The 18,280-nt window shown below is 39.1% G+C and overlaps 1 protein-coding gene across 1 annotated transcript in view; it reads right to left on the bottom strand.

The window, feature by feature from the left end:
- LOC138568887 (vomeronasal type-2 receptor 26-like) overlaps positions 1 to 18,280 on the bottom strand; it is a 200,055-nt gene that overhangs the window by 75,424 nt on the left and 106,351 nt on the right. The window lies entirely within an intron of this gene.

Here is an 18,280-nt window from a genome sequence, read left to right as displayed (position 1 = left end):
ACATCAGATTCTCTCTATTGATCCCTTCCCTCATCAATAGAGTGAATGTATAGCAATTGAGTAGAAGTGACATCAGATTCTCTCTATTGATCCCTTAGCTCATCAATAGAGGGCATATATAGCAATTGAGTAGAAGTGACATCCGATTCTCTCTATTAATCCCTTCCCTCATCAATAGAGGGAATATATAGCAATTCAGTAGAGGTGACATCAGATTCTCTCTATTGAGCCCTTCCCTCATCAATAGAATGAATATATTGCAATTCAGTAGAGGTGACATCAGATTCGCTCTATTGATCCCTTCCCTCATCAATAGAGGGAACATATAGCAATTGAGTAGAAGTGACATCAGATTCTCTCTATTGATCCCTTCCCTCATCAATAGAGGGAACATATAACAATTGAGTAGAAGTGACATCAGATCCACTCTATTGATCCCTTCCCTCATCAATAGAGGGAACATATAGCAATTGAGTAGAAGTGACATCAGATTCTCTCTATTGATCCCTTCCCTCATCAATAGAGGGAATATATAGCAATTGAGTAGAGGTGACATCAGATTCGCTCTATTGATCCCTTCACCTCATCAACAGAGGGAATATATAGCAATTCAGTAGAGGTGACATCAGATTATCTCTATTGATCCCTTCCCTCATCAATACAGGGAATATATAGCAATTGAGTAGAAGTGACATCAGATTCTCTCTATTGATCCCTTCCCTCATCAATAGAGGGAATATATAGCAATTGAGTAGAAGTGACATCAGAATCTCTCTACTGATCCCTTCCCTCATCAATAGAGGGAATATATAGCAATTGAGTAGAAGTGACATCAGAATCTCTCTATTGATCCCTTCCCTCATCAACAGAGGGAATATATAGCAATTCAGTAGAGGTGACATCAGATTATCTCTATTGATCCCTTCCCTCATCAACAGAGGGAATATATAGCAATTGAGTAGAAGTGACATCAGATTATCTCTATTGATCACTTCCCTCATCAATAGAGGGAATATATAGCAATGGAGTAGAGGTGACATCAGATTCTCTCTATTGATCCCCTCCCTCATCAATAGAGGGAATATACAGCAATGGAGTAGAAGTGACATCCGATTCTCTCTATTGATCCCTTCCCTCATCAATAGAGGGAATATACAGCAATTGAGTAGAAGGGACATCAGATTCTCTCCATTGATCCCTTCCCTCATCAATAGAGGGAATATATAGCAATTGAGTAGAAGGGACATCAGATTCTCTCCATTTATCCCTTCCCTCATCAATAGAGGGAACATATAGCAATCGAGTAGAAGTGACATCTGATTATCTCTATTGATCCCTATTGATCCCTTCACTCATCAATAGAGGGAATATATAGCAATCGAGTAGAAGTGACATCAGATTATCTCTATTGATCCCTTCCCTCATCAATAGAGGGAATGTATAGCAATTCAGTAGAGGTGACATCAGATTTGCTCTATTGATCCCTTCCCTCATCAATAGAGGGAACATATAGCAATTGAGTAGAAGTGACATCAGATTCTCTCTATTGATCCCTTCCATCATCAATAGAAGGAACATATAGCAATTGAGTAGAAGTGACATCAGATTCACTCTATTGATCCCTTCCCTCATCAATAGAGGGAACATATAGCAATTGAGTAGAAGTGACATCAGATTCTCTCTATTGATCCCTTCCCTCATCAATAGAGGGAACATATAGCAATTGAGTAGAAGGGACATCAGATTCTCTCCATTGATCCGTTCCCTCATCAATAGAGGGAACACATAGCAATTGAGTAGAAGGGACATCAGATTCTCTCCATTGATCCCTTCCCTCATCAATAGAGGGAATACATAGCAATTGAGTAGAAGGGACATGAGATTCTCTCCATTGATCCCTTTCCTCATCAATAGAGGGAATATATAGCAATTGAGTAGAAGTGACATGACATTATCTCCATTGATCCCTTCCCTCATCAATAGAGGGAATATATAGCAATTGAGTAGAAGTGACATCAGATTATCTCCATTGATCCCTTCCCTCATCAATAGAGGGAATATATAGCAATTCAGTAGAGGTGACATCAGATTCGCTCTATTGATCCCTTCCCTCATCAATAGAGGGAATATATAGCAATTAAGTAGAAGTGACATCAGATTATCTCTATTGATCCCTTCCCTCATCAATGTAGGGAATTTATAGCAATTGAGCAGAAGTGACATCAGATTATCTCCATTGATCCCTTCCCTCATCAATAGAGGGAATACATAGCAATTGAGTAGAAGGGACATCAGATTCTCTCCATTGAACCCTTCCCTCATCAATAGAGGGAATATATAGCAATTGAGTAGAAGTGACATCAGATTATTTCCATTGATCCCTTACCTCATCAATAGAGGGAATATATAGCAATGGAGTAGAAGTGACATCAGATTCTCTCTATTGATCCCCTCCCTCATCAATAGAGGGAATATACAGCAATGGAGTAGAAGTGACACCCGATTCTCTCTATTGATCCCTTCCATCATCAATAGAGGGAATATATAGCAATTGAGTAGAAGGGACATCAGATTCTCTCCATTGATCCCTTCCCTCGTCAATAGAGGGAATATATAGCAATTGAGTAGAAGGGACATCAGATTCTCTCCATGTATCCCTTCCCTCGTCAATAGAGGGAACATATAGCAATCGAGTAGAAGTGACATATGATTATCTCCATTGATCCCTTCCCTCGTCAATAGAGGGAATATATAGCAATTGAGTAGAAGTGACATCAGATTCCCTGTATTGATCCCTTCCCTCGTCAATAGAGGGAATATATAGCAATTGAGTAGAAGTGACATCAGATTCTCTCTATTGATCCCTTCCCTCGTCAATAGAGGGAATATATAGCAATTCAGTAGAGGTGACATCAGATTCTCTCTATTGATCCCTTCCCTCGTCAATAGAGGGAATATATAGCAATTCAGTAGAGGTGACATCAGATTCGCTCTATTGATCCCTTCCCTCGTCAATAGAGAAAATATATAGCAATTGAGTAGAAGTGACATCAGATTCTCTCTATTGATCCCTTTCCTCATCAATAGAGGGAATATATAGCAATTGAGTAGAAGTGACATGAGATTATCTCCATTGATCCCTTCCCTCATCAATAGAGGGAATATATAGCAATTGAGTAGAAGTGACATCAGATTATCTCCATTGATCCCTTCCCTCATCAATAGAGGGAATATATAGCAATTCAGTAGAGGTGACATCAGATTCGCTCTATTGATCCCTTCCCTCATCAATAGAGGGAATATATAGCAATTAAGTAGAAGTGACATCAGATTATCTATATTGATCCCTTCCCTCATCAATGTAGGGAATTTATAGCAATTGAGTAGAAGTGACATCAGATTATCTCCATTGATCCCTTCCCTCATCAATAGAGGGAATACATAGCAATTGAGTAGAAGGGACATCAGATTCTCTCCATTGAACCCTTCCCTCATCAATAGAGGGAATATATAGCAATTGAGTAGAAGTGACATCAGATTATTTCCATTGATCCCTTACCTCATCAATAGAGGGAATATATAGCAATGGAGTAGAAGTGACATCAGATTCTCTCTATTGATCCCCTCCCTCATCAATAGAGGGAATATACAGCAATGGAGTAGAAGTGACACCCGATTCTCTCTATTGATCCCTTCCATCATCAATAGAGGGAATATATAGCAATTGAGTAGAAGGGACATCAGATTCTCTCCATTGATCCCTTCCCTCGTCAATAGAGGGAATATATAGCAATTGAGTAGAAGGGACATCAGATTCTCTCCATGTATCCCTTCCCTCATCAATAGAGGGAACATATAGCAATCGAGTAGAAGTGACATATGATTATCTCCATTGATCCCTTCCCTCGTCAATAGAGGGAATATATAGCAATTGAGTAGAAGTGACATCAGATTCTCTGTATTGATCCCTTCCCTCATCAATAGAGGGAATATATAGCAATTGAGTAGAAGTGACATCAGATTCTCTCTATTGATCCCTTCCCTCGTCAATAGAGGGAATATATAGCAATTCAGTAGAGGTGACATCAGATTCTCTCTATTGATCCCTTCCCTCGTCAATAGAGGGAATATATAGCAATTCAGTAGAGGTGACATCAGATTCGCTCTATTGATCCCTTCCCTCGTCAATAGAGAAAATATATAGCAATTGAGTAGAAGTGACATCAGATTCTCTCTATTGATCCCTTCCCTCGTCAATAGAGAGAATATATAGCAATTGAGTAGAAGTGACATCAGATTCTCTCTATTGATCCCTTCCCTCGTCAATTGAGGGAACATATAGCAATTGAGTAGAAGTGACATCAGATTTTCTCTATTGATCCCTTCACTCGTCAATAGAGGGAACATATAATAATTGAGTAGAGGTGACATCAGATTCACTCCATTGATCCTTTCCCTCGTCAATAGAGGGAATATATAGCAATTGAGTAGAATGGACATCAGATTCCCTCCATTGATCCATTCGCTCCTCAATAGAGGGAATATATAGCAATTGAGTAGAAGTGACATCAGATTAGCTCTATTGATCACTTCCCTCATCAATAGAGGTAATATATAGCAATGGAGTAGAAGTGACATCAGATTCTCTCTATTGATCCCTTCGCTCATCAATAGAGGGAATATACAGCAATGGAGTAGAAGTGACATCCGATTCTCTCTATTGATCCCTTCCCTCATCAATAGACGGAATATATAGCAATTGAGTAGAAGGGACATCAGATTCTCTCCATTGATCCCTTCCCTCATCAATAGAGGGAACATATAGCAATTGAGTAGAAGTGACATCAGATTCTCTCCATTTATCCCTTCCCTCATCAATAGAGGGAACATATAGCAATTGAGTAGAAGTGACATCACATTCTCTCTATTGATCCCTTCCCTCATCAAAAGAGGGAACATATAGCAATTCAGTAGAGGTGACATCAGATTTGCGCTATTGATCCCTTCCCTCATCAATAGCGGGAACATATAGCAATTGAGTAGAAGTGACATCAGATTATCTCTATTGATCCCTTCACTCATCAATAGAGCGAATATATAGAAATTCAGTAGAAGGGACATCAGATTCTCTCCATTGATCCCTTCCCTCATCAATAGAGGGAATACATAGCAATTCAATAGAAGGGACATCAGATTATCTCCATTGATCCCTTCCCTCATCAATAGAGGGAATATATAGCAATTGAGTAGAAGTGACATCAGATTATCTCTATTGATCCCTTCCCTCATCAATAGAGGGAATATATAGCAATTGAGTAGAAGTGACATCAGATTATCTCTATTGATCCCTTCCCTCATCAACAGAGGGAATATATAGCCATTCAGGAGAGGTGACATCAGATTCGCACTATTGATCCCTTCCCTCGTCAATAGAGAAAATATATAGCAATTGAGTAGAAGTGACATCAGATTCTCTCTGTTGATCCCTTAGCTCATCAATAGAGGGCATATATAGCAATTGAGTAGAAGTGATATCAGATTCTCTCTATTGATCCCTTAGCTCGTCAATAGAGGGCATATATAGCAATTGAGTAGAAGTGACATCAGATTTTCTCTATTGATCCCTTCCCTCGTCAATAGAGGGAATATATAGCAATGGAGTAGAAGTGACATTAGATTCTCTCTAGTGATCCCTTCCCTCATCAATAGAGGGAATATACAGCAATGGAGTAGAAGTGACATCAGCATCTCTCTACTGATCCCTTCCCTCATCAATAGAGGGAATATATAGCAATTGAGTAGAAGTGACATCAGATTCTACTGATCCCTTCCCTCATCAATAGAGGGAATATATAGCAATTGAGTAGAAGTGACATCAGATTCTCTCTATTGATCCCTTCCCTCATCAATAGAGGGAATATATAGCAATTGAGTAGAGGTGACATCAGATTCGCTCTATTGATCCCTTCCCTCATCAATAGAGGGAATATATAGCAATTGAGTAGAAGTGACATCAGATTCTCTCTATTGATCACTTCCCTCATCAATAGAGGGAATATATAGAAATTCAGTAAAGGTGACATCAGATTCGCTCTATTGATCCCTTCCCTCATCAATAGAGGGAATATATAGCCACTGAGTAGGTAGTAGTGACATAAGATTCTCTCAATTGATCCCTTCCCTCATCAACAGAGGGAATATATAACAATTGAGTAGAGGTGATATCAGATTCGCTCTATTGATCCCTTCCCTCATCAATAGAGGGAATATATAGCAATTGAGTAGAAGTGACATCCGATTCTCTCTATTAATCCCTTCCCTCATCAATAGAGGGAATATATAGCAATTCAGTAGAGGTGACATCAGATTCTCTCTATTGAGCCCTTCCCTCATCAATAGAATGAATATATTGCAATTCAGTAGAGGTGACATCAGATTCGCTCTATTGATCCCTTCCCTCATCAATAGAGGGAACATATAGCAATTGAGTAGAAGTGACATCAGATTCTCTCTATTGATCCCTTCTCTCATCAATAGAGGGAACATATAGCAATTGAGTAGAAGTGACATCAGATTCACTCTATTGATCCCTTCCCTCATCAATAGAGGGAACATATAGCAATTGAGTAGAAGTGACATCAGATTCTCTCTATTGATCCCTTCCCTCATCAATAGAGGGAATATATAGCAATTGAGTAGAGGTGACATCAGATTCGCTCTATTGATCCCTTCACCTCATCAACAGAGGGAATATATAGCAATTCAGTAGAGGTGACATCAGATTATCTCTATTGATCCCTTCCCTCATCAATACAGGGAATATATAGCAATTGAGTAGAAGTGACATCAGATTCTCTCTATTGATCCCTTCCCTCATCAATAGAGGGAATATATATCAATTGAGTAGAAGTGACATCAGAATCTCTCTACTGATCCCTTCCCTCATCAATAGAGGGAATATATAGCAATTGAGTAGAAGTGACATCAGAATCTCTCTATTGATCCCTTCCCTCATCAACAGAGGGAATATATAGCAATTCAGTAGAGGTGACATCAGATTATCTCTATTGATCCCTTCCCTCATCAACAGAGGGAATATATAGCAATTGAGTAGAAGTGACATCAGATTATCTCTATTGATCACTTCCCTCATCAATAGAGGGAATATATAGCAATGGAGTAGAGGTGACATCAGATTCTCTCTATTGATCCCCTCCCTCATCAATAGAGGGAATATACAGCAATGGAGTAGAAGTGACATCCGATTCTCTCTATTGATCCCTTCCCTCATCAATAGAGGGAATATACAGCAATTGAGTAGAAGGGACATCAGATTCTCTCCATTGATCCCTTCCCTCATCAATAGAGGGAATATATAGCAATTGAGTAGAAGGGACATCAGATTCTCTCCATTTATCCCTTCCCTCATCAATAGAGGGAACATATAGCAATCGAGTAGAAGTGACATCTGATTATCTCTATTGATCCCTATTGATCCCTTCACTCATCAATAGAGGGAATATATAGCAATCGAGTAGAAGTGACATCAGATTATCTCTATTGATCCCTTCCCTCATCAATAGAGGGAATGTATAGCAATTCAGTAGAGGTGACATCAGATTTGCTCTATTGATCCCTTCCCTCATCAATAGAGGGAACATATAGCAATTGAGTAGAAGTGACATCAGATTCTCTCTATTGATCCCTTCCATCATCAATAGAAGGAACATATAGCAATTGAGTAGAAGTGACATCAGATTCACTCTATTGATCCCTTCCCTCATCAATAGAGGGAACATATAGCAATGGAGTAGAAGGGACATCAGATTCTCTCCATTGATCCGTTCCCTCATCAATAGAGGGAACACATAGCAATTGAGTAGAAGGGACATCAGATTCTCTCCATTGATCCCTTCCCTCATCAATAGAGGGAATACATAGCAATTGAGTAGAAGGGACATGAGATTCTCTCCATTGATCCCTTTCCTCATCAATAGAGGGAATATATAGCAATTGAGTAGAAGTGACATTAGATTATCTCCATTGATCCCTTCCCTCATCAATAGAGGGAATATATAGCAATTGAGTAGAAGTGACATCAGATTATCTCCATTGATCCCTTCCCTCATCAATAGAGGGAATATATAGCAATTCAGTAGAGGTGACATCAGATTCGCTCTATTGATCCCTTCCCTCATCAATAGAGGGAATATATAGCAATTAAGTAAAAGTGACATCAGATTATCTCTATTGATCCCTTCCCTCATCAATGTAGGGAATTTATAGCAATTGAGTAGAAGTGACATCAGATTATCTCCATTGATCCCTTCCCTCATCAATAGAGGGAATACATAGCAATTGAGTAGAAGGGACATCAGATTCTCTCCATTGAACCCTTCCCTCATCAATAGAGGGAATATATAGCAATTGAGTAGAAGTGACATCAGATTATTTCCATTGATCCCTTACCTCATCAATAGAGGGAATATATAGCAATGGAGTAGAAGTGACATCAGATTCTCTCTATTGATCCCCTCCCTCATCAATAGAGGGAATATACAGCAATGGAGTAGAAGTGACACCCGATTCTCTCTATTGATCCCTTCCATCATCAATAGAGGGAATATATAGCAATTGAGTAGAAGGGACATCAGATTCTCTCCATTGATCCCTTCCCTCATCAATAGAGGGAATATATAGCAATTGAGTAGAGGGACATCAGATTCTCTCCATGTATCCCTTCCCTCATCAATAGAGGGAACATATAGCAATCGAGTAGAAGTGACATCTGATTATCTCCATTGATCCCTTCCCTCGTCAATAGAGGGAATATATAGCAATTGAGTAGAAGTGACATCAGATTCTCTGTATTGATCCCTTCCCTCGTCAATAGAGGGAATATATAGCAATTGAGTAGAAGTGACATCAGATTCTCTCTATTGATCCCTTCCCTCGTCAATAGAGGGAATATATAGCAATTCAGTAGAGGTGACATCAGATTCTCTCTATTGATCCCTTCCCTCGTCAATAGAGGGAATATATAGCAATTCAGTAGAGGTGACATCAGATTCGCTCTATTGATCCCTTCCCTCGTCAATAGAGAAAATATAGAGCAATTGAGTAGAAGTGACATCAGATTCTCTCTATTGATCCCTTCCCTCGTCAATAGAGAGAATATATAGCAATTGAGTAGAAGTGACATCAGATTCTCTCTATTGATCCCTTCCCTCGTCAATTGAGGGAACATATAGCAATTGAGTAGAAGTGACATCAGATTTGCTCTATTGATCCCTTCACTCGTCAATAGAGGGAACATATAATAATTGAGTAGAGGTGACATCAGATTCACTCCATTGATCCTTTCCCTCGTCAATAGAGGGAATATATAGCAATTGAGTAGAATGGACATCAGATTCTCTCCATTGATCCATTCGCTCCTCAATAGAGGGAATATATAGCAATTGAGTAGAAGTGACATCAGATTAGCTCTATTGATCACTTCCCTCATCAATAGAGGTAATATATAGCAATGGAGTAGAAGTGACATCAGATTCTCTCTATTGATCCCTTCGCTCATCAATAGAGGGAATATACAGCAATGGAGTAGAAGTGACATCCGATTCTCTCTATTGATCCCTTCCCTCATCAATAGACGGAATATATAGCAATTGAGTAGAAGGGACATCAGATTCTCTCCATTGATCCCTTCCCTCATCAATAGAGGGAACATATAGCAATTGAGTAGAAGTGACATCAGATTCTCTCCATTGATCCCTTCCCTCATCAATAGAGGGAACATATAGCAATTGAGTAGAAGTGACATCACATTCTCTCTATTGATCCCTTCCCTCATCAATAGAGGGAACATATAGCAATTCAGTAGAGGTGACATCAGATTTGCGCTATTGATCCCTTCCCTCATCAATAGCGGGAACATATAGCAATTGAGTAGAAGTGACATCAGATTATCTCTATTGATCCCTTCACTCATCAATAGAGCGAATATATAGAAATTCAGTAGAAGGGACATCAGATTCTCTCCATTGATCCCTTCCCTCATCAATAGAGGGAATACATAGCAATTCAATAGAAGAGACATCAGATTATCTCCATTGATCCCTTCCCTCATCAATAGAGGGAATATATAGCAATTGAGTAGAAGTGACATCAGATTATCTCTATTGATCCCTTCCCTCATCAATAGCGGGAACATATAGCAATTGAGTAGAAGTGACATCAGATTATCTCTATTGATCCCTTCACTCATCAATAGAGCGAATATATAGAAATTCAGTAGAAGGGACATCAGATTCTCTCCATTGATCCCTTCCCTCATCAATAGAGGGAATACATAGCAATTCAATAGAAGGGACATCAGATTATCTCCATTGATCCCTTCCCTCATCAATAGAGGGAATATATAGCAATTGAGTAGAAGTGACATCAGATTATCTCTATTGATCCCTTCCCTCATCAATAGAGGGAATATATAGCAATTGAGTAGAAGTGACATCAGATTATCTCTATTGATCCCTTCCCTCATCAACAGAGGGAATATATAGCCATTCAGGAGAGGTGACATCAGATTCGCACTATTGATCCCTTCCCTCGTCAATAGAGAAAATATATAGCAATTGAGTAGAAGTGACATCAGATTCTCTCTATTGATCCCTTCCCTCGTCAATAGAGAGAATATATAGCAATTGAGTAGAAGTGACATCAGATTCTCTCTATTGATCCCTTCCCTCATCAATAGAGGGAACATATAGCATTTGAGTAGAAGTGACATCAGATTTGCTCTATTGATCCCTTCACTCATCAATAGAGGGAATATATAATAATTGAGTAGATTTGACATCAGATTCTCTCTATTGATCCCTTCCCTCGTCAATAGAGGGAATTTATAGCAATTGAGTAGAAGTGACATCAGATTCACTCCATTGATCCTTTACCTCGTCAATAGAGGGAATATATAGCAATTGAGTAGAAGGGACATCAGATTCTCTCCATTGAACCATTCCCTCGTCAATACAATAGAGGGAATATATAGCAATTGAGTAGAAGTGACATCAGATTAGCTCTATTGATCACTTCCCTCATCAATAGAGGGAATATATAGCAATGGAGTGGAAGTGACATCAGATTCTCTCTATTTATCCCTCCCCTCATCAATAGAGGGAATATACAGCAATGGAGTAGAAGTGACATCCGATTCTCTCTATTGATCCCTTCCCTCATCAATAGAGGGAATATATAACAATTGAGTAGAAGGGACATCAGATTCTCTCCATTGATCCCTTCCCTCATCAATAGAGGGAACATATAGCAATTGAGTAGAAGTGACATCAGATTCTCTCCATGTATCCCTTCCCTCATCAAAAGAGGGAATATATAGCAATTGAGTAGAAGTGACATCAGATTCTCTCTATTGATCCCTTCCCTCATCAATAGAGGGAATATATAGCAATTCAGTAGAGGTGACATCAGATTATCTCTATTGATCCCTTTCCTCATCAATAGAGGGAATATATAGCAATTCATTAGAGGTGACATCAGATTCGCGCTATTGATCCCTTCCCTCATCAATAGAGGGAATATATAGCAATTGAGTAGAAGTGACATCAGATTCTCTCTATTGATCCCTTCCCTCATCAATAGAGGGGACATATAGCAATTGAGCAGAAGTGACATCAGGTTCACTCTATTGATCCCTTCCCTCATCAATAGAGGGAACATATAGCAATTGAGTAGAAGTGACATCAGATTCTCTCTATTGATCCCTTCCCTCATCAATAGAGGCAGTATATAGCAATTGAGTAGAAGTGACATCCTATTCTCTCCATTGATCCCTTCCCTCATCAATAGAGGGAATACATAGCAATTGAGTAGAAGGGACATCAGATTATCTCCATTGATCCCTTCCCTCGTCAATAGAGGGAATATATAGTATTTGAGTAGAAGTGACATCAGATTCTCTCTATTGATCCCTTCCCTGGTCAATAGAGGGAATTTATAGCAATTGAGTAGAAGTGACATCAGATTCACTCTATTGATCCCTTTCCTCGTTAATAGAGAGAATATATAGCAATTGAGTAGAAGTGACATCAGATTCTCTCTATTGATCCCTTCCCTCGTCAATAGAGGGAACATATAGCAATTGAGTAGAAGTGACATCAGATTCGCTCTATTGATCCCTTCACTCGTCAATAGAGGGAATATATAGTAATTGAGTAGAAGTGACATCAGATTCTCTCTATTGATCCCTTCCCTCATCAATAGAGGGAATTTATAGCAATTGAGTAGAAGTGACATCAGATTCTCTCCATTGATCCCTTCCCTCATCAACAGAGGGAATATATAGTAATTCAGTAGAAGTGACATCAGATTCTCTCTATTGATCCCTTCCCTCGTCAATAGAGAGAATATATAGCAATTGAGTAGAAGTGACATCAGATTCTCTCTATTGATCCCTTCCCTCGTCAATAGAGGGAACATATAGCAATTGAGTAGAAGTGACATCAGATTCGCTCTATTGATCCCTTCCCTCGTCAATAGAGGGAACATATAGCAATTGAGTAGAAGTGACATCAGATTCGCTCTATTGATCCCTTCACTCGTCAATAGAGGGAATATATAGTAATTGAGTAGAAGTGACATCAGATTCTCTCTATTGATCCCTTCCCTCATCAATAGAGGGAATTTATAGCAATTGAGTAGAAGTGACATCAGATTCTCTCCATTGATCCCTTCCCTCATCAACAGAGGGAATATATAGTAATTCAGTAGAAGTGACATCAGATTCTCTCTATTGATCCCTTCCCTCGTCAATAGAGAGAATATATAGCAATTGAGTAGAAGTGACATCAGGTTCACTCTATTGATCCCTTCCCTCATCAATAGAGGGAACATATAGCAATTGAGTAGAAGTGACATCAGATTCTCTCTATTGATCCCTTCCCTCATCAATAGAGGCAGTATATAGCAATTGAGTAGAAGTGACATCCTATTCTCTCCATTGATCCCTTCCCTCATCAATAGAGGGAATACATAGCAATTGAGTAGAAGGGACATCAGATTATCTCCATTGATCCCTTCCCTCGTCAATAGAGGGAATATATAGTATTTGAGTAGAAGTGACATCAGATTCTCTCTATTGATCCCTTCCCTGGTCAATAGAGGGAATTTATAGCAATTGAGTAGAAGTGACATCAGATTCACTCTATTGATCCCTTTCCTCGTTAATAGAGAGAATATATAGCAATTGAGTAGAAGTGACATCAGATTCTCTCTATTGATCCCTTCCCTCGTCAATAGAGGGAACATATAGCAATTGAGTAGAAGTGACATCAGATTCGCTCTATTGATCCCTTCACTCGTCAATAGAGGGAATATATAGTAATTGAGTAGAAGTGACATCAGATTCTCTCTATTGATCCCTTCCCTCGTCAATAGAGAGAATATATAGCAATTGAGTAGAAGTGACATCAGATTCTCTCTATTGATCCCTTCCCTCGTCAATAGAGGGAACATATAGCAATTGAGTAGAAGTGACATCAGATTCGCTCTATTGATCCCTTCACTCGTCAATAGAGGGAATATATAGTAATTGAGTAGAAGTGACATCAGATTCTCTCTATTGATCCCTTCCCTCGTCAATAGAGGGAATTTATAGCAATTGAGTAGAAGTGACATCAGATTCTCTCTATTGATCCCTTCCCTCGTCAATAGAGGGAATTTATAGCAATTGAGTAGAAGTGACATCAGATTCACTCTATTGATCCCTTTCCTCGTTAATAGAGAGAATATATAGCAATTGAGTAGAAGTGACATCAGATTCGCTCTATTGATCCCTTCCCTCGTCAATAGAGGGAACATATAGCAATTGAGTAGAAGTGACATCAGATTCTCTCTATTGATCCCTTCCCTCGTCAATAGAGGGAATTTATAGCAATTGAGTAGAAGTGACATCAGATTCACTCCATTGATCCCTTCCCTCGTCAATAGAGGGAATATATAGCAATTGAGTAGAAGTGACATCAGAATCTCTCTACTGATCCCTTTCCTCATCAATAGAGGGAATATATAGCAATTGAGTAGAAGTGACATCAGAATCTCTCTATTGATCCCTTTCCTCATCAATAAAGGGAATATGTAGCAATTGAGTAGAAGTGACATCAGATTCTCTCTATTGATCCCTTCCCTCATCAATAGAGGTGACATATAGCAATTGAGTAGAAGTGACATCAGATTCACTCTATTGATCCCTTCCCTCATCAATAGAGGGAACATATAGCAATTGAGTAGAAGTGACATCAGATTCTCTCTATTGATCCCTTCCCTCATCAATAGAGGCAGTATCTAGCAATTGAGTAGAAGTGACATCCTATTCTCTCCATTGATCCCTTCCCTCATCAATAGAGGGAATACATAGCAATTGAGTAGAAGGGACATCAGATTATCTCCATTGATCCCTTCCCTCGTCAATAGAGGGAATATATAGTATTTGAGTAGAAGTGACATCAGATTCTCTCTATTGATCCCTTCCCTGGTCAATAGAGGGAATTTATAGCAATTGAGTAGAAGTGACATCAGATTCACTCTATTGATCCCTTTCCTCGTCAATAGAGAGAATATATAGCAATTGAGTAGAAGTGACATCAGATTCTCTCTATTGATCCCTTCCCTCGTCAATAGAGGGAACATATAGCAATTGAGTAGAAGTGACATCAGATTCGCTCTATTGATCCCTTCACTCGTCAATAGAGGGAATATATAGTAATTGAGTAGAAGTGACATGAGATTCTCTCTATTGATCCCTTCCCTCATCAATAGAGGGAATTTATAGCAATTGAGTAGAAGTGACATCCGATTCTCTCCATTGATCCCTTCCCTCATCAATAGAGGGAATATATAGTAATTCAGTAGAAGTGACATCAGATTCTCTCTATTGATCCCTTCCCTCGTCAATAGAGAGAATATATAGCAATTGAGTAGAAGTGACATCAGATTCTCTCTATTGATCCCTTCCCTCGTCAATAGAGGGAACATATAGCAATTGAGTAGAAGTGACATCAGATTCGCTCTATTGATCCCTTCACTCGTCAATAGAGGGAACATATAGCAATTGAGTAGCAGTGACATCAGATTCTCTCTATTGATCCCTTCCCTCGTCAATAGAGGGAATTTATAGCAATTGAGTAGAAGTGACATCAGATTCTCTCTATTGATCCCTTCCCTCGTCAATAGAGGGAATTTATAGCAATTGAGTAGAAGTGACATCAGATTCTCTCTATTGATCCCTTCCCTCGTCAATAGAGGGAATTTATAGCAATTGAGTAGAAGTGACATCAGATTCTCTCTATTGATCCCTTCCCTCGTCAATAGAGGGAATTTATAGCAATTGAGTAGAAGTGACATCAGATTCGCTCTATTGATCCCTTTCCTCGTTAATAGAGAGAATATATAGCAATTGAGTAGAAGTGACATCAGATTCGCTCTATTGATCCCTTCCCTCGTCAATAGAGGGAACATATAGCAATTGAGTAGAAGTGACATCAGATTCTCTCTATTGATCCCTTCCCTCGTCAATAGAGGGAATTTATAGCAATTGAGTAGAAGTGACATCAGATTCACTCCATTGATCCTTTCCCTCGTCAATAGAGGGAATATATAGCAATTGAGTAGAAGTGACATCAGAATCTCTCTACTGATCCCTTTCCTCATCAATAGAGGGAATATATAGCAATTGAGTAGAAGTGACATCAGAATCTCTCTATTGATCCCTTTCCTCATCAATAAAGGGAATATGTAGCAATTGAGTAGAAGGGACATTGGATTATCTCTATTGATCCCCTCCGTCATCAATAGAGGGAATATATAGCAATCGAGTAGAAGGGACATCAGATTTCTTTCTATTGATCCTTTCCCTCAATAGAGGGAATATATAGCAATTGAGTAGAAGTGACATCAGATTATCTCTATTGATCACTTCCCTCATCAATAGAGGGAATATATAGCAATGGAGTAGAAGTGACATCAGATTCTCTCTATTGATCCCTTCCCTCATCAATAGAGGGAATATACACCAATGGAGTAGAAGTGACATCCGATTCTCTCTATTGATCCCTTCCCTCATCAATAGAGGGAATATACAGCAATTGAGTAGAAGGGACGTCAGATTCTCTCCATTGATCCCTTCCCTCATCAATAGAGGGAATATATAGCAATTGAGTAGAAGGGACATCTTATTCTCTCCATTTATCCCTTCCCTCATCAATAGAGGGAACATATAGCAATTCAGTAGAGGTGACATCAGTTTTGCTCTATTGATCCCTTCCCTCATCAATTAAGGGAATATATAGCAATTGAGTAGAAGTGACAACGGAATCTCTCTACTGATCCCTTCCCTCATCAATAGAGGGAATATGTAGCAATTGAGTAGAAGTAACATCAGAATCTCTCTATTGATCCCTTTCCTCATCAATAGAGGGAATATGTAGCAATTGAGTAGAAGGGACATCAGATTATCTCTATTGATCCCTTCCCTCATCAATAGAGGGAATATATAGCAATTGAGTAGAAGGGACATCAGATTTATTTCTATTGATCCCTTCCCTCGATAGAGGGAATATATAGCAATTGAGTAGAAGTGACATCAGATTATCTCTATTGATCACTTCCCTCATCAATAGAGGGAATATATAGCAATGGAGTAGAAGTGACATCAGATTCTCTCTATTGATCCCCTCCCTCGTCAATAGAAGGAATATACAGCAATTGAGTAGAAGGGACATCAGATTCTCTCAAATTGATCCGTTTCCCTCATCAATAGAGGGAACATATAGCAATTGAGTAAAAGGGACATCAGATTCTCTCCATTTATCCCTTCCCTCATCAATAGAGGGAACATATAGCAATCGAGTAGAAGTGACATCTGATTATCTCTATTGATCCCTTCCCTCATAAATAGAGGGAATATATAGCAATCACATAGAAGTGACATCAGATTCTCTCTATTGATCCCTTCTCTCATCAATAGAGGGAACATTGAGTAGAAGTGACATCAGATTCACTCTATTGATCCCTTCCCTCATCAATAGAGGGAACACATAGCAATTGAGAAGAAGGGACATCACATTCTCTCCATTGATCCCTTCCCTCATCAATAGAGGGAACACATAGCAATTGAGTAGAAGAGACATCAGATTCTCTCCATTGATCCCTTCCCTCATCAATAGAGGGAATATATAGAAATTGAGTAGAAGTGACATCAGAATATAGCAATTGAGTAGAAGGGACATCAGATTCTCTCCATTGATCCCTTCCCTCATCATTAGAGGGAATATATAGCAATTGAGTAGAAGTGACATCTGATCCCTTCCCTCATCAATAGAGGGAATATATAGCAATTCAGTAGAGGTGACATCAGATTCGCTCTATTGATCCCTTCCCTCATCAATAGAGGGAATATTTAGCAATTGAGTAGAAGTGACGTCAGATTCTCTCTATTGATCACTTCCCTCATCAATAGAGGGAACATATAGCAATTGAGTAGAAGTGACATCAGATTATCTCCATTGATCCCTTCCCTCGTCAATAGAGGGAATACATAGCAATTGAGTAGAAGTGACATCAGATTATCTCTATTGAGCCATTCCCTCGTCAATAGAGAGAATATATAGCAATTGAGTAGAAGTGACATCAGATTCTCTCTATTGATCCCTTCCCTCGTCAATAGAGGGAACATATAGCAATTGAGTAGAAGTGACATCAGATTCGCTCTATTGATCCCTTCACTCGTCAATAGAGGGAATATATAGTATTTGAGTAGAAGTGACATCAGATTCTCTCTATTGATCCCTTCCCTCATCAAAAGAGGGAATTTATAGCAATTGAGTAGAAGTGACATCAGATTCAGTCTATTGATGCCTTCCCTCGTCAATAGAGAGAATATATAGCAATTGAGTAGAAGTGACATCAGATTATCTCTATTGAGCCCTTCCCTCGTCAATAGAGAGAATATATAGCAATTGAGTAGAAGTGACATCAGATTCTCTCTATTGATCCCTTCCCTCGTCAATAGAGGGAACATATAGCAATTGAGTAGAAGTGACATCAGATTCGCTCTATTGATCCCTTCACTCGTCAATAGAGGGAATATATAGTAATTGAGTAGAAGTGACATCAGATTCTCTCCATTGATCCCTTCCCTCATCAATAGAGGGAATATATAGCAATTCAGTAGAGGTGACATCAGATTCGCTCCATTGATGCCTTCCCT

This window comes from Ambystoma mexicanum, chromosome 2q, assembly GCF_040938575.1.
Source record: "Ambystoma mexicanum isolate Mex_15411 chromosome 2q, UKY_AmexF1_1, whole genome shotgun sequence".
NCBI lineage: Eukaryota > Metazoa > Chordata > Amphibia > Caudata > Ambystomatidae > Ambystoma > Ambystoma mexicanum.
This window is presented reverse-complemented; position numbering and strand designations above follow the sequence as displayed.